The sequence below is a fragment of the Chenopodium album genome, chromosome 7 (genome assembly GCF_948465745.1).
Source record: "Chenopodium album chromosome 7, dcCheAlbu1.1, whole genome shotgun sequence".
Lineage (NCBI taxonomy): Eukaryota > Viridiplantae > Streptophyta > Magnoliopsida > Caryophyllales > Amaranthaceae > Chenopodium > Chenopodium album.
This window is the reverse complement of record NC_137840.1, coordinates 63,006,695-63,029,803: the sequence shown is the minus strand read 5'-3', so window position 1 is coordinate 63,029,803 and position 23,109 is coordinate 63,006,695. Positions and strand designations below refer to the sequence as shown.

At 39.3% G+C, this 23,109-nt stretch overlaps 1 pseudogene; it reads left to right on the top strand.

Annotated features, from left to right (window-relative positions):
- Positions 1–23,109, top strand: part of LOC145640449 (nuclear pore complex protein NUP96-like) — a 46,218-nt pseudogene that overhangs the window by 14,560 nt on the left and 8,549 nt on the right.

The window sequence follows — 23,109 nt, the reverse complement described above, 5'->3', positions numbered from 1 at the left end:
AAAAGTTCATTTTTATAAATAGTCTTGGGAAGGGAGAAGCATGTTATATTATGGCTTAATTGTATTGTCTCGGCAACTTTCCCATAACTATTTCTGTTATTTATCAGCAACAAAATCATAAAGACTGCTGTGCTTAAATGTGTACTGTATTTTTTAGGATTCTCTTGAGAATAAGGAAGCAGCTTGTAGGGAGTTCTTTGATTGCATGAACAAGTATCTAGAAGTACTGGAAAACATACTACCTACATATGCAAGGTATGTATATTTTTGTGTTAGCTGATTTATTTGTTATTTTCTGAATCTTTTAATGTTCTGTTGTAGTAATTGTTTGTCTTATTTTGTTAGTTAATGTTACATGCATTGTATGGCTGCAAGGGAAATAAATGATACTCCATATTTTATTTTTGTTAGTGTCCTTTTATAATGCTAGTACACAAACACTAGTACAAAAGTGATATTAGGTAACACCGAATGGTAACACTTTCAAAGTTATAATGTTATTTGATGTATAAGTAACACCCATGTAACACTTTGGTATTTTGTAACACTTGGTTGTAACACTTTTATATTAAGTAGCACTTGGTTGTAACACTTTAATGTTTAGTAGCACTTAGTTGTAACACTTGATTTTATGTAGCATTTGGTTGTAAGACTTTGATATTAGTAGTAAATGTTAAAATTTTAAAAATAAAAAAACAAATAAAAATGAAAAACATATTTTATTTCCTTTATTTGACTCTTTATTCATTTACTCTTTTCTACTTGATTTCAATTTTCCATTCAAAAAAACTCAGTGTATCACTCATCGGAGTCATCACCCCACGCCAACTCCTCCCCATTGGCCAACGAAAGCCTCACCGGCCACCCCACGTCCCCATCCACTGGCCAACGAAGGCGGTTACCCCACGAGCACACGTGTTGAGTGAAGAATTAATAATCCGCACATCAGTCATCTAGTTGTCTTTCGATCTAGCATTCTTGGCTACCGTTGCTACTCATGGAGTTGATCGGAGTCTTTCCGTTTATGGTAATCTTTTAATTTTTTGTTGGTTCTTTGTTGGATTATTGATTTGTTGTTCAAATGTAGGGTTATTTAATTTTTTTTGGCTAGTTAATTGTTTGTTGAATTTTATGAAATTAATTACTAATTAAAATTTTCGATTGTTTTATTAATTTTTTTTTTTAATCTTACTTCTAATTCAGTTTTTGAATTTTGATGGTTGAAGACTTTTTTTTCTGTATTAAATTGGAGTTTAATGTAGGGTATTATAATAGAGAAGTTTGCAAGGGATGGAATGGGTTTTAGTTGAAGGTAACGAATTGAATTGGTTTAAAATAATTGTAATTTTGAAAGATTGAAGAAGCAATTTTGGGTTTGAAGAGTTAAAAGTTTTCAGATTAAAGCTTTCAGATTTTTGTTATTTGAATTAGCTGAAGAGTTTAAAGAAATGATTGAGTATTTGAATTAGTTTTTCTTTTGATATCATTTGTACAACAAAGTGAGGTTTATGTCCCATTGCCATCTTGAGCACAAGATATTTGCCTCACCATCCCAGATTCATTATCATACATAATTATTGATGTAGTAGCTCATGTAATGATGAATTAGATTATCAGAATAATTTTGAACTAGGTTGGGAATTGCAATCAGATTGTTTATTTTGAAAATTCAAATTATATTGACACAATATCAAATTAATATACATGTGTGTCATAGCATGACTTGGATGATAATGTTAATATGAATTAGGAGTTGGCTAGATGAGAAATTATTTGGAATAGTTTAAGAAAAATTGGAAATTATCACTTTTGTAATTCATAGTTGAACTATTAAGGCTGCTACTCATATGATTGTATATTGATTTGTTTTGTTTGTTAGTGGCTATGACTTTTTAATTAGAAACTACGACTAAGCCTTAGAGGCCATGATTTTGGAAATATCAATGCAATAACATATATCACTTTTTTGCTGAATAGTTAAATCCATTAAGCAAGATACATTAGGTCCCAAAATGAATTATATTATGCGAATTAAGGAGTAGAAATGTTAAGTTGTAGAGAGCCTAATAAATCTCACAACAATGAATAGGAATAACAAGTAAATGGTAAAAAATTAACTTTAGAATAGAAGACAATAAATTGTGTAACACTATTATATTAATCCATAATTTCAATAGGAGTACCTTAATTGTAATATGAATTATTTTGGTTTAGGATCAGGAGGGATGGTGCAAGCTCTGAAATTCACAAAGATGTACTTTTGTTGCTAAAAAGTTAAATACACCTATTGCAAATAAGCTAATTGTAGGGAATAATTTCAAGCCTTTAAAATCCCACTAGCTTGAACCCCACTGTGATCATACACTAAAGTACGGTGGCGTCCAAAAGGGAAGAAGATAGAGCAAAAGAGTCGCCAACAAGTTTTTAAGGAACTTGTAAACCGTTCACGAGGTGAAGGTTACACCCCTTAACGATCCAAGAGATCGTCAACTCCATAAGGTCATGAACCAAATAAGGGTTCGGGGATGATGGTACAAATCCAACCTAAAAGAGATTGAACCTGCCCTAATAATAGGCCTCTACTTTATTCTGCTCGTATTCGTGTGCGCTTTCTGATAAACATACACTTAATAGGATTAACCCTAAACCTGTTTAATCTATGTTGGTTGAATATTAATGCACAAATAAACTATTATTGGCGATCACTTGAATTATAATCATAATTAACCCTAACAAGATTATTAATTATCTTATTAAGCGTGATTGCAAGTACCAATTCCCTTTAAACATGCATAAAAGGTGATCAAGCAGTAAAAATATAAAATATGATACATATCAAGCAACATAAATAAATAATAATCAACATCATTAATAATAATAATATCAATCGTAATCATAATCATAATCATGTTAAAGCATAGCAAGATCCTAGGCATGATACTAACAAGATTTATAACAAATCCTAGCATGTCACTAAACAATAAAAATTAAATCTTTAACACTAACATGATACTAACAATCATAAATATTAGGAAGAATATAGGAAGCATTGTACTTTTAATCATACTTGATATTAAAGTTACCCTAGACATGATACTAGGAATTAAAATAACAATCTAAGCATGATTTCTACATCATAATATCAATAAATCAATTAAAATACTTACTTGGATGCCTCGTACCTCTTTCTAATAACAAAATACACACGTTAGTAACTTCAAGGAAAAAATAACCAAAACAATTAAATTAAATAATTGAAATAGAGATTTGGGACCAAACCCTCAGAAATTAAAACCTTTCACGCCTAGGGCGAAGGCAACTTCGAATATGGCTAGGTGTTTCTAGATCTAATGAATGCGGAATTATGTATTAAAAAGCAAGAAAGAAAGAATGCTAAAGAATTAATATTATTGAGAATTGATGAATGAAAGAGATGAAGATGATGAATGAATGAGTGAATGAGGAGAATTAGATGAATGGTAATTGAAAACTTGAGAGTTGATGAAGATTGATGATAATTGGTGAATGAAAACGGAGTTTTTGATACGATATTTATAGAGAAAATCATCCAAAAAAAGATAATTTAACAAAACAGAGTCTGAAGATCGTAAAACCACATTGGCGCCAGCCCTGGCTAGTTGGCGCCAGCACCAGTGGCTAGCGCCAGGCGCCAATGGCTAGCGCCTGGCGCTAATCCCGGTTCCAGGCGCCAAGGCCTAGGGTTGGACGCCAAAGTGTTTTTCAACGCGTTTTCGAAAATCTGATAAATTTCCCGTACTGGAAGATAAAATAATATAATTCCATCGAAAATGCTATTTGATCTTGATTAAAACTCTAAAAAGTCCTAATTGAATTAGGAATGATAAAAACCTTCTAGAATGTTCTAGAAGACTAAAACCATTCCTAATTGCATTAGGAATGATAAATTATATTAGGCCCTCCCCTAGATCATTGGGCCGTACATAAAACTCAAACCGGGCCCAGTTTAGTAAATTGGCCATAACTTCCTCAATATTCATCGGAATTGGCTTATAATATATCGTTGGAAAGGTCTTTGCAAGCCCCATCCAACTACACCACTATTGGACCCATATCATGGACCAACCAAACTGGATTGGCTGTTTTTCTTAAAATAAAGTTTTTCAAAATCAGGGAGAAGAGAAAAGAAATAAAACTTTCCGCAACACTAGACCTTTCCACACTTCGTTTCATTCGATTATGATTCGACGTGAAAGGTACTCATCACCAGGTTTGGTTTTGGGGAGACACAAATGGGTGTCTATAGAAGCCCCCACTTTGACTGAGTTTGGAGAAACGTAAGTTTCGAAAACAAAAGTCAAAGTAATGATAGGGACGGAGAATGATTTAGAACGTTCTGCGATCCTAAATCAATCTTATAACGCCGATACCTGAAAAACTAGCGTTAGTTAAACAGATAAAAGAGTTAAGAAACGCGTATCTTGCACCGTCGAGCACACGTCTCTCAAAGTAACCGATTTGTTGTTGCTTTACTGTTTTGATGACCTCCTGCAAGCTAGAGAATACCATCTGTAGACACCCATTTGTGTCTCCCCAAAACCAAACCCGGTGATGAGTGCCTTTCACGTCGAATCATAATCGAATGAAACGAAGTGTGGAAAGGTCTAGTGTTGCGGAAAGTTTTACTTCTTTTTCTCTTCTCCCTGTTTTTGAAAACTTTATTTTAAAGAAAACAGCCAATACAGTTTGGTTGGTCCATGATATGGGTCCAATAGTGGCGTAGTTGGATAGGGCTTACAAAGACCTTTCCAACGATATATTATAAGCCCAATTCCGATGAATATTGAGGAAGTTATGGCCAATTTACTAAACTGGGCCCGGTTTGAGCTTTAAGTACGGCCTAATGATCTAGGGGAGGGCCTAATATAATTTATCATTCCTAATGTAATTAGGAATGGTTTTAGTCTTCTAGAACATTCTAGAAGGTCTTTATCATTCCTGATTCAGTTGGGATTCTTCAGAGTTTTAATCAAGATCAAATAGCATTTTCGATTGGAATTATATTATTTTATCTTCCAGTACAGGAAATTTATCAGATTTTCGAAAACGCGTGGAAAACCACTTTGGCGTCCAACCCCAGGCCTTGGCGCCTGGAACCAGGATTGGCGCCAGGCGCTAGCCACTGGTGCTGGCGCCAACTAGCCAGGGCTGGCGCCAATGTGTTTTTTCGATCTTCAGACTCTGTTTTGTTAAATTATCTTTTTTGGATGATTTTCTCTATAAATATCGTATCAAAAACTCTATTTTGATTCACCAATTCTCTTTATTCTTAAGTTTTAATCAACTCTTTTCATTCACCAATTATCAACATTCATTCATCTCATTCATTCATCTCTTTCATTCATCTTTTTCTATCATCAACATCATTCATTCTTTAGAATAAATATTCTTTCTTGCTTTTTAATACAAAATTCCGCATTCATTAGATCTTGAAACACCTAGCCATATTCAAAGTTTCCTTCGCCCTAAACGTGAAAGGTTTTAATTTCTGAGGGTTTGGTCCCAAATCTCTATTTAAATTATTTAATTTAATTGTTTGATTATTATTTTCCTTGAAGTTACTAACGTGTGTATTTTGTTATTAGAAAGAGGTACGAGGCATCCAAGTAAGTACTTTAATGGTTTAATTGATATTATGATGTAAAAATCATGTTTATAATGTTATTATGATTCCTAGTATCATGTCTAGGGTAATTTTAATATTAAATATGATTGCTATGATGCCTTTTATTCTCTTCCTAATATTTATTCATGTTAGTATCATGTTAGGGTTAAAGATTTGATTTTTATTGCTTAGTGACATGCTAGGGTTTGTTATTAATCTTGTTAGTATCATGCCTAAGATCTTGCTATGCTTTAACATGATTATGATTGATATTATTATTATTAATGATATTGATTATTTATTATGTTGCTTGATTATTTATATTTATTGCTTGATCACGCCTTTCATGCATGTTTAAAGGGAATTGGTACTTGTAATCACGCTTAATAAGATAATTAATAATCTTGTTTAGGGTTAACTTTGATTATAATTCAAGTGATCGCCAATAATAGTTTATCTGTGCATTAAATTAAACCAACATAGATAAACAGATTTAGGGTTAATCCTATTGATTGCATGTTAATTAGAAAGCGCACATGAATACGAGCAGAATAAAGTAGAGGCCTATTATTAGGGCAGGTTCAATCTCTTTTAGGTTGGATTTGTACCTTCATCCCCGAACCCTTATTTGGTTCATGACCTTATGGAGTTAACGATCTCTTGGATCGTTAAGGGGTGTAACCTTCACCTCGTGAATGGTTTACAAGTTCCTTAAAAACTTGTTGGCGACTCTTTTGCTCTATCTTCTTCCCTTTTGGACGCCACCGTACTTTAGTGTATGATCACAGTGGGGTTCAAGCTAGTGGGATTTTAAAGGCTTGAAACTATTCCCTACAGTTTTTGGCGACTCCACTGGGGAGGATTCCTATTTTAATTCCTGAATTTGTTTTGGCAATGATCTAGAATGAGTGGATGAGACTCGAAAAGTTCTAAGTATTTCATGTGCGTAATTTTGATTAACATTATTGTCATATGCATAAAAAGGTTCTCATTGGAAAGACCATCCGTAATGAGTCAAAAACATAGGATTTTACACGTAGGAAATTTGAGAAATGTCTTTCACAACTAGGACTGAAATAACACCGCGCGAAACTGGATGATTTTATTGAGCACAGAAAGCTGCTGAGGCATATGGGAAGTAGCGTCAGGGCCAGAGCTTGGCGCCAAACTTTTAGCCGTAGCGCCAGACGCCAGTATTGGCGCCAGGCGCTACAGTTAAAAGTTGGCGCCAGTCTCTGTTTGCTGGCGCCAATTTCCCCCAATACCGAGCCAGAAATATGCGTTCTAATTTCGACCGATTTTTCATATTGTTTGCTCGATCCTGCTTCCTGATTGAATTTTTTCTCACTATTCTGAAACCTATATGTGTTCTACATATGGACATAACCCTCTGGGAATTCATGCTCTATGTACCCGATTGAACGCTCCTGGCAACAAAGGGTACATCTGAGAGGTTGAGTTCACCAAACCATGGAAGTGAGTTTTTTCTAAAAACTCGCGGTGTTCTATCCACACGCGTTAACCCTTCACGGTTAGGCTTCTACGCGGTGCATCTGGACAATTAACCATGGACCCTATTTGACTAAACCATATCCCGAACTTTAGAGAACTAGAGCCATGGTTAGGTTGCGAACTCATTGCATCATATTGTGCCTACTTGACTAATTGTGCATTATTTGCATACTCTATGTGATTTTTCATAACCGTTTGTTTGACTTGTGCTAAGACTAAATAAATTGATTAATGACTAAAAGACTTTGTTTAATTAATTAATTAATTAATTTGAGCTAATAAATAAACATAAAATCGAGTCAAAGTTCCTTTAAGTCAACCCGGATTTTTATTCCCGTATACTGCACAAACGTCAACTTGTTTTGGTCATATCTGGAGTTCTAGAAAGAACTACGAGTCGTACAACCTATGGATCTGTAGTACCGTGTTTTTTCTTTAATTTGGCGTTGGTTTCATCCCAATCAGAGTCGCAGATCAAAAGGTATGACTAAAATACCACAGTCTGTCCAGTTTAATGCATATACGTGAAGTCTTAACTTAGTCTTATTACATAGTCTAGCCACATGGTCATGACACGAGTCTTAACATGTCACCTACACTCACTAGTCTTAGCACACACTTTGAGCACATGTCACCATGGCCATGTCTTAGGTTCATGCATGAGTCGGTCTTTTCCGTCATTTGAGTTGGGGGGTACATTCTATTCCTAATTCTTCATATCCCTCCATCTAAATCTTCTTCACATTCTTCCATCTTTCTTCACCTTCTCCATCCATGTGTGTTGAACCGAGTTTGAGTCATGTGATTGACAAACAAAAAATGAGGGTAATGATGAAACAACACAAGAGAAGAGGCGAGCTTCAACGACAAGATTTCGTGACCTCCTTTTCTATTTCTTCTTCATTTTTTCCTTTCCCCATTAAGTCTAGCATAGGCACATTTTCTTTTCTTTTAGATTAATAGGATTTTTTCCTTTTTCCCTTTTTAATAAAATGAGCATTTATTTCCTTGCATATGATCATCACATTGCATTGCATTAAAAAAAAAAAAAAAAAAAAATCCATGTCGAATTAAGCTTAAGGTATACCAATGATTTGAGGCACCCCTTGTAGCCACATCATATCTCCTTTCACCTTTCAAATTTACAATCTTTTCTTCATAAACCACTTTGAGCCTCGTCTAACGATAGACCCTTGTTTTTTCAACCTACATCTACCTAACCTTGGGATGGGATGGCGTGCAACTTATGCAATTCTAAAGAAAGCTTGAGCAAATTCAAAAGAAAGCAATAGCAAAAAATAAGCAATAATAAAAAACGAAAACAAGTGTACAAAAGGGTAAGTGTTCCAATGTCTTTGATATGAAAGTATATTCGATAAGAACATGTCTCAGATTGCGTCTCTTATCGAGTGCTCGGTACCGTGCCTGAGAAACATGAATGCCATGTGAGTGATAGACCGCATGATCGGGATTGCTCACACTTATAAAAATAAAATAAATGCTAAAGCAAAAAGAGCTAAAAAGAATAGAAACTCAAGCATAAAATTATAAAGATTCAAAAGCGAGGTTGCACACCTTAGGGGCTTATCTAGGGTCTTGAGCCTTTATCCCCTTCTTCTTTAAACCTTTAGCCTAACCACGTTACAACCCTTAAAAAGACCTTTTTTGAGGTATACACACTTGTGCGAGGTTCGGCTAGAGCTACGTTCGGCCTGATTCCTAACGGATACGTAGGCAACCTCACATCGAGGTGCGACCGTAATAAACATGCATTCATATTCACATTCACACACTTACACCATGATCATATCAAGGGATCTCCAATGCTCATCCCTTTTCACTTAAAGCTAGACTTGGGGGCTTGGTCCTTACATCATTAGCTTACCTAGCCTAAGAGTCACCCTTATTTGGCTCTTCCAATAATATATTTTTCCACACACTTAGCTCTTGCGGCCTAGCTTTAGTGTCACTATCACACACCGCACAGATACATGACCAAATATAGTTCCCTTAGGAACCCTTTGTCATGAAATCTTAACATAACGATGAAGCATGCCTTGTCACATCACTCATCACTCATAATTGTCATTACATAGAAGTATGAAGTGCTTAGCCTCCGTGCCTAAGTTACCCAAATACTTTCATCATGGAGTCAACCATTGAGATAGCCTAGGATGGATTAATCCTTGCACCTTGAGAGATAGTATCAAACAACATTTGACTAAGCCCATTCAACATGCATTCGAAAACTTCGATTCTTTCTTCGCGTCTTTCTTTTTCGGGAGAAAGTCGGTACCCTCCACAAAAATGACGGAAAATTTTTGTTTTTTGCATTTTTTGAGTCGCACGATCACATTACAATGCACACACGAGTCATGAGTCACACGTGTCATATTACTTCGAGTCGAGTCAACCTCGAGTCAGTCAATCATATCGAGTCAAGTTTATACCTTGAGTCGTGCCAAGTCGATGAGTCAAGCAACATTAAACCTTAGGTCAACCCTAAGATAATTAAAGAAATTGGCAAAGTTCTATAGTCAAAAATAAATACAGGTGCAGCAGAATAGGGAAGACCCTACTCCAATTCTTGGCGCCAGAGATATCTCAGCAACGACAGAGCTCGAAGCCTCTCAGAAAGGTGATTTCGACTTCATACAGCAATTTTGGGTTCCTTGGTGCACCAGTTAGCCCCTATAAGCAATTTGACATGATTAAGTAGTCAGTTTGATTACAATTGCAATAAGTGATCGACCTGATGAAAGATCGTCTCACTTAGTTTAAAGCGCCTAATCACGGAGACACCGACATACTGGTTTTAGCGAAAGCAAAGTTCAGGCGAGCTTTAGAGATCGACAAACGTTGGTCTTCGGAAATTTTTCTTCAGAACATTATCGCAACAAACATTCAAGCACCGAAGCTCTTTTGTTCAGAGACGCGTGGACATTCCCTATTTTCAAGCTCTTTTGTTCAGAGACGCGTGGACATTTCATTGAAGCTCTTTTGCTCAGAGACGCGTGGGCATATCATTCAAAAGCTCTATTGTTCAGAGACGCGTGAACATTTCCATCAAAGCTCTTTGCTCCAGAGACGCGTGGACATTTCCTTTCAAAGCTCTTTTGTTCAGAGACGCGTGGACATTTCTTTCAAAGCTCTTTTGTTCAGAGACGCGTGAACATTTCCTTTCAAAGCTCTTTTGTTCAGAGACACGTGGACATTTCTTTCAAGCTCTTTTGTTCAGAGACGCGTGGACATTTCTTTCAAAGCTATTTTGTTCAGAGACGCGTGGACATATCATCAAAGATCTCCTATTTACAAGCTCTTTTGCTCAGAGACGCGTGGGCATCCTATTATCAAGCTCTTCGTTCAGAGACGCGTGGACACATCATTCAGAAGATCATATCAAAAAGAAGCTCTTTGTTCACAAACGAGTGAACATCGAAACAGCAAGGTGGCGTTCCCTAGATTGTGGAGAGTTGTCACAAACAACTGAGGATTGTTTCAAGAGAAATAATTTTCGATGGTATTCCCTTGGACGCGGAATATTATCAATGCGGGGAGGATAGTTTCAGGCGAAGCAATCTTCTAATTTGGAAGCGGTTAGAGGCGTAGCGGTTTTCCAACGGGATGACATTCTCTAGCTTGCAGGAGGTCATCAAACAAACAATCGGTTACTTTCAGAGATGTGTGCTCGACGGTGCAAGATACGCGTTTCTTAACTCTTTTATCTGTTTAACTAATGCTAGTTTTGCAGGTATAGGCGTTACAAGATTGATTTAGGATCGCAGAACGTTCTGAATCATTCTTCGTCCCTATTGATACTTTGACTTTCGTTTTTGAAACTTGCGTTTCTCCAAACTCAGTCAAAGTGGGGGCTTCTGTAGACACCCATTTGTGTCTCCCCAAAACCAAACCTGATGATGAGTGCCTTTCACGTCAAATCATAATCGAATGAAATGAAGTGTGGAAAGGTCTAGTGTTGCGGAAAGTTTTACTTCTTTTTCTCTTCTCCCTGTTTTTGAAAACTTTATTTTAAAGAAAACAGCCAATACAGTTTGGTTGGTCCATGATATGGGTCCAATAGTGGTGTAGTTGGATAGGGCTTACAAAGACCTTTCCAACGATATATTATAAGCCCAATTCCGATGAATATTGAGGAAATTATGGCCAATTTACTAAACTGGGCCCGGTTTGAGCTTTAAGTACGGCCTAATGATCTAGGGGAGGGCCTAATATAATTTATCATTCCTAATGTAATTAGGAATGGTTTTAGTCTTCTAGAACATTCTAGAAGGTCTTTATCATTCCTGATTCAGTTAGGATTCTTCAGAGTTTTAATCAAGATCAAATAGCATTTTCGATTGGAATTATATTATTTTATCTTCCAGTACAGGAAATTTATCAGATTTTCGAAAACGCGTGGAAAACCACTTTGGCGTCCAACCCCAGGCCTTGGCGCCTGGAACCAGGATTGGCGCCAGGCGCTAGCCATTGGTGCTGGCGCCAACTAGCCAGGGCTGACGCCAATGTGTTTTTTCGATCTTCAGACTCTGTTTTGTTAAATTATCTTTTTTGGATGATTTTCTCTATAACTATCGTATCAAAAACTCCGTTTTGATTCACCAATTCTCTTTATTCTTAAGTTTTAATCAACTCTTTTCATTCACCAATTATCAACATTCATTCATCTCATTCATTCATCTCTTTCATTCATCTTTTTCTATCATCAACATCATTCATTCTTTAGAATAAATATTCTTTCTTGCTTAGTGACATGATAGGGTTTGTTATTAATCTTGTTAGTATCATGCCTACGATCTTGCTATGCTTTAACATGATTATGATTGATATTATTATTATTAATGATATTGATTATTTATTATGTTGCTTGATTATTTATATTTATTGCTTGATCACGCCTCTCATGCATGTTTAAAGGGAATTGGTACTTGTAATCACGCTTAATAAGATAATTAATAATCTTGTTTAGGGTTAACTTTGATTATAATTCAAGTGATCTCCAATAATAGTTTATTTGTGCATTAAATTCAACCAACATAGATAAACAGGTTTAGGGTTAATCCTATTGATTGCATGTTAATTAGAAAGCGCACATGAATACGAGCAGAATAAAGTAGAGGTCTATTATTAGAGCAGGTTCAATCTCTTTTAGGTTGGATTTGTACCTTCATCCCCGAACCCTTATTTGGTTCATGACCTTATGGAGTTAACGATCTCTTGGATCGTTAAGGGGTGTAACCTTCACCTCGTGAATGGTTTACAAGTTCCTTAAAAACTTGTTGGCGACTCTTTTGCTCTATCTTCTTCCCTTTTGGACGCCACCGTACTTTAGTGTATGATCACAGTGGGGTTCAAGCTAGTGGGATTTTAAAGGCTTGAAACTATTCCCTACACCATCCCGCTTAAAAACCGCTACGCCTGTAACTGCTTCCAAATTTGAAGATTGATTCGCCCGAAACTATCCTTCTCCGCAATGATAACATTCCACGTCCAAGGGAACATCATCGAAAATTATTTCTCTCGAAATAATTCTCATCCGCATTGATAATATTCCACGTCCAAGGGAATACTATCGAAAATTATTTCTCTCGAAATAATTCTCATCCGCATTATGATCATCTTCCATGCCTAAGGGACTGTGATCGAAGACAACTTCGCCCGAAATTACCTTCAGTTGTTCATGACAACTTTCCGCAAGCTAGGGAATGATGCCGAAGACATCTTCTCTTGAAGTCATCCTCATTTGATGTGATAATCTTCCAAAGGAAATTACCGAAGATCCACGCCTGTCAATCTTTAAAAGTTCGCCTGAACTTTGCCTTTGCTATGCCTGTACGTTGGTGCTCTTTTACTTTGAACCTGTATGTCGGTGCCTTTTGCTCTTGAACCTATATGTAGGTGCCTTTTGCTAATGAGCCAATGCTTAGGCGCTTTAAGCTAAGTGAGACGATCTTTTTATCAGGTTGATCACTTTACGTAATCAAGCCGATTACTTAATCATGTCAAATTGCTTAGAGGGGCTAACTGGCGTACCAAGGAACCCAAAATATATTGCAGAAGGCTAGCACAACCCCAACAGGTGGCTGGCTGCTTTGGCGTCGCTGAAAATCCATCAGCGCCAGCCTAATGACATTAGCGCCAGGCGCTAGCGTTGGCGTCAGGAGCCAAGCCCAGCAGGTGATGCCAATGCCTAGGGATTGGCGCCAGCACGGGAATCTCTTTAAATTCCCGTTTTCGTTCATTTCTTGGCTCTGTTTGTCGCGAACGCTGCTCGAAGAAGCCGAAAGCTTCAATTGATCGTTGCTCACTCGTTTCTCAACCAAATTCGCTCAAATTTGTTGCAAATCAAAGCTCTTTTCATCCATATTCCCGATCTATGTAAGTTTTCCTCAAACCCACACCGGTTTTTATGAATTCTTGGCATGTTTATTCACGAATTTCATGAAAATTCAAAATTTATAATGCTCAATTTGCTTTGTTTATCAAGTTTTATGCCATGAAATTGCTTGATTATGTTTTTATATTGCCTTGGGAGTAATTTGAGACTTGTTTGGCTCAATTTGATGAAGAAATGAGCAACCTACCATTGTTGGACCTCTTAAGGTCGTGAAGAACAATGTGGCTTGTTCTTGACGTTTTTGCTAGCAATTCTTGTTCAATTTGTCACAATAATCACTATAGTGCTGCAAGAAATTGTTTGATTGCTTGAAAAATGTCATCATGCTCAATTTGAATTTGTGCTCTGTTTTAGTACTACGTACTCTTTTTTTGCGAACATAGTATCATGCGGCTAGGCGAACCTTAGATACTATAGAACCTTAATTTATGATGATTCTGCACAATGTAGCATAGCTAGACAACGAGGCTCAGGTTCACGGTCCCGAAACACTAGACGGGAGCATGAGCCCGTGGAGGACGACACCACACCGTCCACTTCGCTTGGTCGGTTCCCAGAGTGGGACGAGCAGACTTTGTTCTTTGCCCCTGTCCACCACATTTCTGAGAGGGTGAGACGGGGAACCGAGCCCGGGAGGACACGGCATCACGGCTCTGGCTGTGATGGTCTAGGCGACTTGTATAGGATGCACATCGCCAGAGACCGTGAGATGGTCTAATCGACTTGCGGGCTAGTTGCTCTGTTCGAGACCTCCGAGGCTATGGTTGCCTCTAGCGAGGGTCACCACGTAGTACGCGCTTTGGTGGAGTTCTTCTGGGACACCACCAACACCTTTCATTTTCCTTGGGGCGAGATGATGGTCACCCCTACAGACTTCAGTCTCATCACAGGACTGGAGTTCACTTCTGTGCCGCTGCCGTTCGACGGCGGGATCGACGTCTTTTCTCCAGAGGTCGAGGAATTGTTGGGGCCGATTGCTGTTTGGGCCCGAGCTGAGGTCGAGACGACTCAGTTCACTGCTAGAGGGATTCGCCGCTCGACGCTGGCAGCGGCTCTCGATGATGATGCGACCACCCGAGAGCAACAGGTGCGCATCTTTGTGTTGATGTTGTTGTCAGGGATATTCTCCCCTGATAGGGGTATTAGGGCATTGCTTTACTACCTCCCTGCTGTCCGTGATCTCTTGCGGATCAGGACTTATGACTGGGCCAGCTTGGCCTACACTGATTTCGTTCGCGCGCTAAGGGACTCGTGTCGCCACCGGTCCTTTAGGACGAACGTCGCTTTGTCTGCTTTCTGGAAGGTCGTAGAGGTAAACATTATTCCCTATAAAGTTTAGCCCTACATGTTAGTTAGCATTTACTCACGCGTTTAACTTTTTGTAGATCTGGTTCTACGAGTACTTTCCTTCCGTTGCGCCGGCGAGACCATCGCCGAGGGGATATCCGGTGAGCGCCTCTTGGGGCGGCCACCATGTGGACATGTCTACTGCACGTGTCTGGAGTCGAATCATCTCGGTACGATTTTAGTGCTTATCTTGCTCTCCTGTGGTGTTTTAGACATATTCTTGCCTGATTGGTACTTTTTATAGGGACCTGAGGTAGTATACCGACCGTGGGGCGGTTGGACAGTCCCTGGATTAGCCGCACAGTATTCTGCTGAGCGTCGCTATTTTCTGGGGACCTACAGAGCGGTTGTGTATTTAGGGGAGAGAGCTGCTAGACAGCACTCTTCCGATGTTTTCGTCGTTCCTGCCCCTCCGCCGCGTCATATGTTCGACGAGAGACAGTTGTCGAGCATGGCTGAGGGATCTGGTTCCCTCTGGCGGTCCCATGTGATCCTTGGGCGGTGTTCCGCTGAGGAGCTACTTCCTTTGTTGGCTCCAACCCCTGTACCGGCTGAGGATGTGAGGGTAAGATTCTTCGCTTTTTTTTTTATTTTTCGCTAAGTAGCCCCCAAGTGATACCTTACTGATTTCTTTCTGTTTTATCAGGATGGTCCCACTGAGTTTGTGCCGACCCATATGTCCATTCACTACCAGGGGATCTATGGGCCGATCGAGGAGATGATTTCTCCGGCTCCTGAGGGCGAGCGCTTCGTGGAGTGGTCGATTCCTCGCCACCAGACCAGGGTAAGCCTAGTTTCAATTTAGAATTTTATATTCAGTTATCATGTATTTTCACTGACTTTTTTTTTTTTACAGTTCTCACGCGAGGTGGTTTCGGCTATGGCACGATGCATAGATGCCTTTCGGAGCCAGCTCGTCTGGATGAGGAACGCGGCTACCTGTCGTCGGGACGACGTTGTCCGAGAGGTAACTTTTCTTCACTTATTATTTCTGCATTATGGCTTCAGTTTTACCTTGTTTCTGATTTAATTCTTTTTGCAGGGTCAGCCGATCGAGACCTGAGGGGCGGAGAGATCCGGCGAGGTCTAGCTCGAGACGTCGTCGTACTTCGTCAGGAGGTAGAGGTGGTCGTTCCGAGGCTGCTCGAGCCGACGTTGCTGAGGGCTCAGGATCTTCTTCTGAGGGTGCTCCTGCTACACCGGTAGGAGAGGCTACCTCAACTTTCAGAGGTGGTGGGATGTACGAGGTTGGCTCGTCATCGCAGCAGCCTCCGCGGTCTCAGCCTCAGGTTGATCTTGTCTGGAGTGGTACTATCTTGAGTTTTCCTCCACCTACGAAAACTGGAGCTGGTGCTGAGGCCGGAGCTGGTGGAGAGGTGACTCCTCGTACGGCGCAGTTTTATGGCATGATGGGCCTACGTCCTCCAGCGCCGTAGTTTGTTTCTGTATATGTATTTTATTTTGACTTTTTTATAGAACTTTTGCCTTTGACTCATTATTTAGACACATTTGTATTTTTATGTTATTATAACTTCATTTAATTGTTTATTATTATGTTAGTGTATGTTAGTGTGTGCAGAAGAAGTGTGATAACAAATTTGCGCAAAAATTTCGTCATTTTTATTATTGATGGAGGGTATTATCCGACTTTCTCCCCAAAAAAAAAAGGAAAAATAAAACGGAAAAAATGCTGGTTTTTTGAAAATTAAAATCCAAAAAAAGAAACAAAATTAATTAAAAATAATGGCTATATTTAATTAATTAATGGAAAAGGATAGAAAAGATATTTAGAAAAAATTAAAACGGGGCCATAAAGTCATTAACCAACTCAAGTTTAATATCAAAACGCAACTAAGCACGCGCGGCTTCCCTGCTGACTTGGCGCCAGCTGGCGCCACCTTATGGCGCGTGGCGCCAGGCGCTACACTTAGCGTGTGGCGCCAAGCACTAATGGTTGGCGCCAATGTCGGGGATGTGACGTCAATTGACGCTGACTCCGTATTTCATTCAGATTGAAATTCTTTGCAATTTGTACATAAATAGCCCCCTGTTCAGCCGATTCTTTCTGCCGTCTCCCAAACTTGTCTCGTGTAACATATTATTATCCCTGCAGGGTAAAAAGACAATATGACTTGCTTCAAAATATTCCTTTTGGAGATCTTCGTCCTCCCTATGAGTACCCCGTTTCTCAAGAAGTAGATAGATTTGACACTTACTGGAGCGCTAGACCTTTATGGGAAGTGATTACCCAAAAGGTTCCCCCTTCTTTACCTAATGATGTAAAGAAGTGGTTGTTGAAGAAGTCTTCAATCGATCAGGGTAGAACCGATGTGAAGAATCGTCTAGGTGACAGGGTGACACCGGCTAAAGAACGTTTAGGTGCAAGAATTGAATTCAAAACACCTACGATGCCTAGGAAGAAGAATACTACTAAAGAAAAAGGGAAAAGGAAAGCTAACACCACGGACAAAAAGGTTTTGGGTGGAAAAGAAGCATGGGGTGCTAGCTGAAGGGGAAACAGTCTATTCCAAAATTGAATGTAGGTCCTTTAAAGGATGCCTACTAGCTAAAGTAATGGATGAAGAGGAGGAAACAGAAAAGAATTGGAAAAGAGCAAAGAAGAAAAAGAAAGATTAGATACATTGCTTAGCTTTAGATTTATTAGATTGTTTATTTAAAGTTAATTTATTTCAGCCTTATTTAAATTCCATTAACAATGTAGTTTTATTTTATTAATGAAATTTGAGCTTTCAATTAAATTGTTACTTTAAATTTATTTTATTAAAGCAATGAAAATCGAAAAAAACTAATTTTCCAGAAATTTTTCGAATACGGAAGTCGAAAATTTTCGAAAAAAACACCGAAATTCGCCCAGATTTTATTACTGAATTGGCGCCAATGACTGCAGTTTGGCGCCAGCTATTGAGGTCTGGAGCCAGGCGCCAATACCATCGTTTGGCGCTAATGGCTTGTGGCTGGCGCCAGACTCGGTTCTGCGATGCCAATAGTTTTCTGACTTTTTGTTGACTTCTAGTTGATTCCGGAACGCGGAGATGTCGAAAAATAAAGTGGTCGCACCCGTAAAGGGTTGCCTACGTATCCTTTCCTAAGGAATCAGGCCAGACGTAGCTCTCTTGAGTATCCTACTCAACTAATTATGGGTAGTATTTTTTAAGTTGGTCAAGATTGGTCATGTTTGAGAATTCATTGTCATCCATATCAGTTAATTTTGCTGCACCACCTGACAGGATTGTTTTGACAATGTAGGGGCCAGACCAATTAGGTCTAAACTTTCCCCTTGGATCTAAAACATTTTTCCTTAGTGCTTTTAATACCAAATCTCCTACTTTGATATTTCTTGTTTTGACCTTTTTATTAAAATGTCTAGCCATACGAGTTTGATAGCACTGAATGTGATGTAGAGCTTCTAGTCGTTTCTCGTTGAGTAGGATCAATTCTTCATATTGTGCCCTAGTCCATTCGACTTCATCAAGTTTACTCTCTAGCGCAATGCGTAGAGATGGTATTTCTAGTTCGACGGGTTGTACGGCATCCATTCCATATACCAAAGAAAATGGTGTATTTCCTGTTGACGTGCGATAACCCCACAGTGCAAAGTGGAGCTTGTCAGGCCAATCCTTATAATTTTCTGTCATTTTCTCGATGATAGTCTTTAAATTCTTATTGGCTGCCTTAACTGCTCCGTTTGCTTGAGGTCTATAAGGGGACGAATGATGATGTTGGATACCATATTTATGTAGCAATTCTTCACATTCGACTTGAAAGTGAGTTCCATTGTCACTTATCATTTCATGTGGGACTCCATATCGACAAATGATATTTCTCTCGATAAAGAGTGCTACATGTTTTGCAGTGAGTTTAGCGTATGATTGCGCTTCAACCCACTTTGTAAAATAATCAATTGCTACTAGAATAAATTTGTGGCCTCCTGTCCCTGGGGGAGTGATTTAGCCAATTATGTCAATCCCCCATGTAGAGAATGGCCATGGTGATGTGTAGGTGTAGAGCAAAGATGGAGGAACATGTTGTAAATTGGCGTAAATTTGACACTCAGGGCATCTTTTCACATATTGATGGCAGTCCCTATTCATGGTAGTCCAATAATACCCTTCTCGCATTATTTTCTGGACTAACATTTTGCCATTCACATGAGTTCCACAGATTCCTTCGTGGACCATTCTCATTATTCTTTGTGCATCCACCTTTCCTACGCATAGGAGAGCTCGACCTTTAGGTACCCTTTTATGTAGCTCGTTGTCTATGAGTACATATTGAGAAGCCAAAAGTCTCAATGCTCGTTTTGCTCTTTTGTCAGCATGAGGAGGGTATTCTCCATTGGTGACATAGCTGAGTATGTCTGTGTACCATGGTTCTTCTTCTTGTTCTTCTTCTTCGTCTTGGACTGAGTCGTCATCTTCTATAGCCTGTATAAATGCTGGTTTGTGCCTTTTTTCGATAGTTAGAGGCATTTGCTCGATATCTGTGGGAATCCTAACCATTGAGGCTAATCTTGCCAAGGCATCAGCAAATTGGTTTTCTTCTCTAGGTAGATATGTGTATTCTACCTTCTCTAACTGATCGGTAAGAGTTTCCAGATAAGTTTGGTAAGGGGCTAGGCTTTCGCTCCTTACTTTCCACCTTTTAGATATTTGATTGATAATCAGAGAGGAATCTCCGAATATCCTTAACTTCTTTACTCCCAATGCCAAGGCTGTTTCAAGGCCTACCACGCATGCTTCATATTCAGCAGTGTTGTTGGTACGTCGAAATCAAGCTTTATTGAGATTGGGACGTATTCTTCTTTAGGTGACACTAGTAGCACTCCGACGCCACATCCCTTTTGGTTTGAGGCTCCGTCGAAATACAAGGTCCAAGTATCATCTTTGGTGACCATCAAATCTTCATCTGGAAATTCATTGTCCTGTATCGGTGTCGAGTCTTTTATTGGAAAGTCTGCCAGAAAGTCTGACACCACAAATCCTTTAATAGCTTTTTGTGGCATAAACCGTACATCAAATTGGGCTAAGTTGACTATCCATCTTGAAATACGTCCATTGAGTGTTGATTTCTCGAACAAATATTTGAGTGGATCCAATCGGGATACTACGAAAACGGTATGCACCAACATGTAATGTCTCAACTTAGTTGTGGCCTACACCAAAGCGAGGCACAATTTCTCGAGTGGTGTATAGCGCGTTTCGTATTCGAGCATCTTCTTACTTAAGTAATAGATTGCATTCTCTTTGTTTTCTACCTCTTGTGCTAGCATGGCTCCCATTGTCTCTTTGGTAACCGTCAAGTATAACCTAAGAGGTATTCCGGGAAGTGTCGGCGCTAATACGGGAGGGTTTGTGAGATAGGCTTTGATCCTGTCAAAGGCTTTTTGACACTCATCATCCCATATTACTGGTACATTCTTCTTGAGCTTCTTGAATATTGGTTCACATATCGTTGTCAGTTTTGATATGAACCTACTTATGTATTGCAACCGGCCAATAAATCCTCGAATCTGTTTCTCGGTCTTGGGCGGTGGCATCGACATGATTGCTTTAATCTTGGTTGGATCTATCTCTATTCCTCTAGAGCTTATGACATATCCTAAGAGCTTGCCTGAGGTGACTCCAAAAGCACATTTTGATGGATTCAACCTCATATTATATTTTCTTAGCCTTTCGAAAAATTTCCTTAAGGCTATTTGATGGCCTGGACGATCCTTTGATTTCACAATCATGTCGCCGACATATACTTTAACTTCTTTGTGCATCATGTCATGGAGTAAGGCAGTTGTTGCACGTTGGTAAGTAGCACCTGCGTTTTTCAACCCAAATGGCATTACCGTGTAATAGTAAGTGCTCCACGGTGTGGTAAAGGTCGTTTTCTCCATGTCTTCTTCCGCCATGAGAATCTGATTGTACCCTGCATATCCGTCCATGAATGAGAGAAGCGCGTGATTTTCCGTGTTGTCTACCAGAATATCGATGTGTGGCAAAAGGAAGTCGTCCTTTGGACTTGCCTTATTTAGATCTCGATAGTCGACACACATCCTTACCCTTCCGTCTTTCTTTGGAACTGGGACGACGTTGCCGACCCATTCGGGGTATTTGGATACCTTGATGAAACCTGCAGTTATTTGTTTTTGAACTTCTTCTTTTATTTTAAGTGCTACGTCGGGTTTCATTCGACGCAACTTTTGTTTTACAGGTTTCATTCCTGGGATTGATGGTATAGTGTGTTGAGCTATTTCTCTGTTAATGCCTGGCATATCTTCATATGACCAAGCAAATACATCGATAAATTATTTAAGCAAGTTAATTAAATCGGTTCTTTCTTGTTTATTCAATGTTATTCCGATTTTGACTTCTCTTTTATGAGTTGAATCATTCGAGATGTCAACTATTTCAGTCTCTTCAATTACTGGTGTTTTCTTTTCAAGTGTTTCCATTGCTTTAATAATTTCTTTATCTTTTTCATCGTTAGCTAAGCAATGTTCGACATCTTGGGTTAGGGAAGAACACGAGAAGTAAGGAGAATGAGAAATATTATTATACTCTGAGATCATTATATCAAAGAGTGATATGTCCTCAGGGACTGGATCACTAACTATCCTAGGAGAAGAAATAGGAAAGGGAGGCATTATTGCTAGAGACTTAGAGGATTCTAAAGGGAAAGACTCTGACTCAGACTCTGACTCCGACGACTCTTCGAACATCGGCCCTTGCCCTGTCGTGATTGATATCTTCCTTCCACTTGGAGTAGTCACCTTGATAGTCTTGCGCCACCCTTGCAGTGTTCCTTTGGCTGGAGTAATTAACTTTGAGGGGTCGAAGTTTTCGCTTTGTAGGACCGTCTGAATGAGTGAGGAGTTATCTTCCTCATAAGCTGGCTCATTCTTTCCTCGCCCAAACAGTAATCCCATGACGTTAAAGTCATAGCATGGGGGTGCTTTCTCCTTATGTACGGGAGTTGGGATTTCGTCAGTGAAGTAGCAATCCAAAAAAATTTCGAATCCCGGTTTTCGTATGCCATTTACAACAAATGGCTCGGGAAATTCATAGCATGGATAGTCCTCTCCTTCTTTTATAAACTGACCATTAAGCGTAAGAGGGTACTGATCCATTGGAATTGCTTTCTTTTGAATGCGAGCGTCCCTACGTGCTTTCAACTTGTCCTGGGCTCGCTTGAGATCTTTCCGATTCGGTTCAAAACCAAGTCCGAAAGTATCTAGTTTAGGGAGGCCAGGTGACTCCATTGATTTTGCTATCCCCTTCTTCTTTCCTAAGGTCATCCCAGGGAAATATCCTTGTTTCTTCAGCATGGTATTGATAATCATGTTAGAATGGGGGTTGTGGCAAAGAGATGTCCTTTCATCCTCTTGGATTAAGGAGACTTCTTCGTTAAAGCCCCATAGGTCTTCGTCATCTTCGTCGTGCTCCACATTGATGATTGGATTTTCTATCGATTTGATCCTCATCGGCGAAGCGTCGATAGTGATTGGAATTCCTCCAACTATGGCTTTCACTTGTTGGTGGAGAGATGAAGGGACGACCTTTAGATCATGAAGCCAAGGGCGTCCTAACAACAGATTGAATGAGGTTTTGATGTCTACCACTTGAAAAGTAGTAGCATGTTTTATTGCTCCTGCCGTCACATTTAGGGTTATTTTGCCAAGAGCTTGACGGCGAGTATTATCGTAAGCTCTTATTCCTTGTGTGGACGGAGTTAAATCCTCATCCCTTATGCCGAGCATCCTCGCAGTCCTAAGTGGGCAGACATTGATAGCTGATCCATTGTCTACAAGAGTCATGGGAACATTCATCCTTTTGCAGACTACCGTGAGGTTTAACGCCTTGTAGTGTTTGTCACCTTCTGGGGGTAAATCTTTATCAGAGAAGGTGATTAGATTAATCGGATTAGGGAGGTCACTCGTGAGAAAGTTAGCTAGTCCCTCAGGAGTGGTGTCAGAATCTATCCCGATTTTATCCAAGGCATTCATCACAGCCAACCTATGTTCTCGAGATGTTGCCAGGAGTTTCCATACATTCATCTCAACTTTTGTCTTCTTAAACTGTTTAACGATGTCATTGTCTTTGATGATAGGTATGGGAAACTTTTGTACAGTAGGCATAGGTTGTGTCAAAACGGGAGGTTGCATTCTCCCGGATCTTGTGAG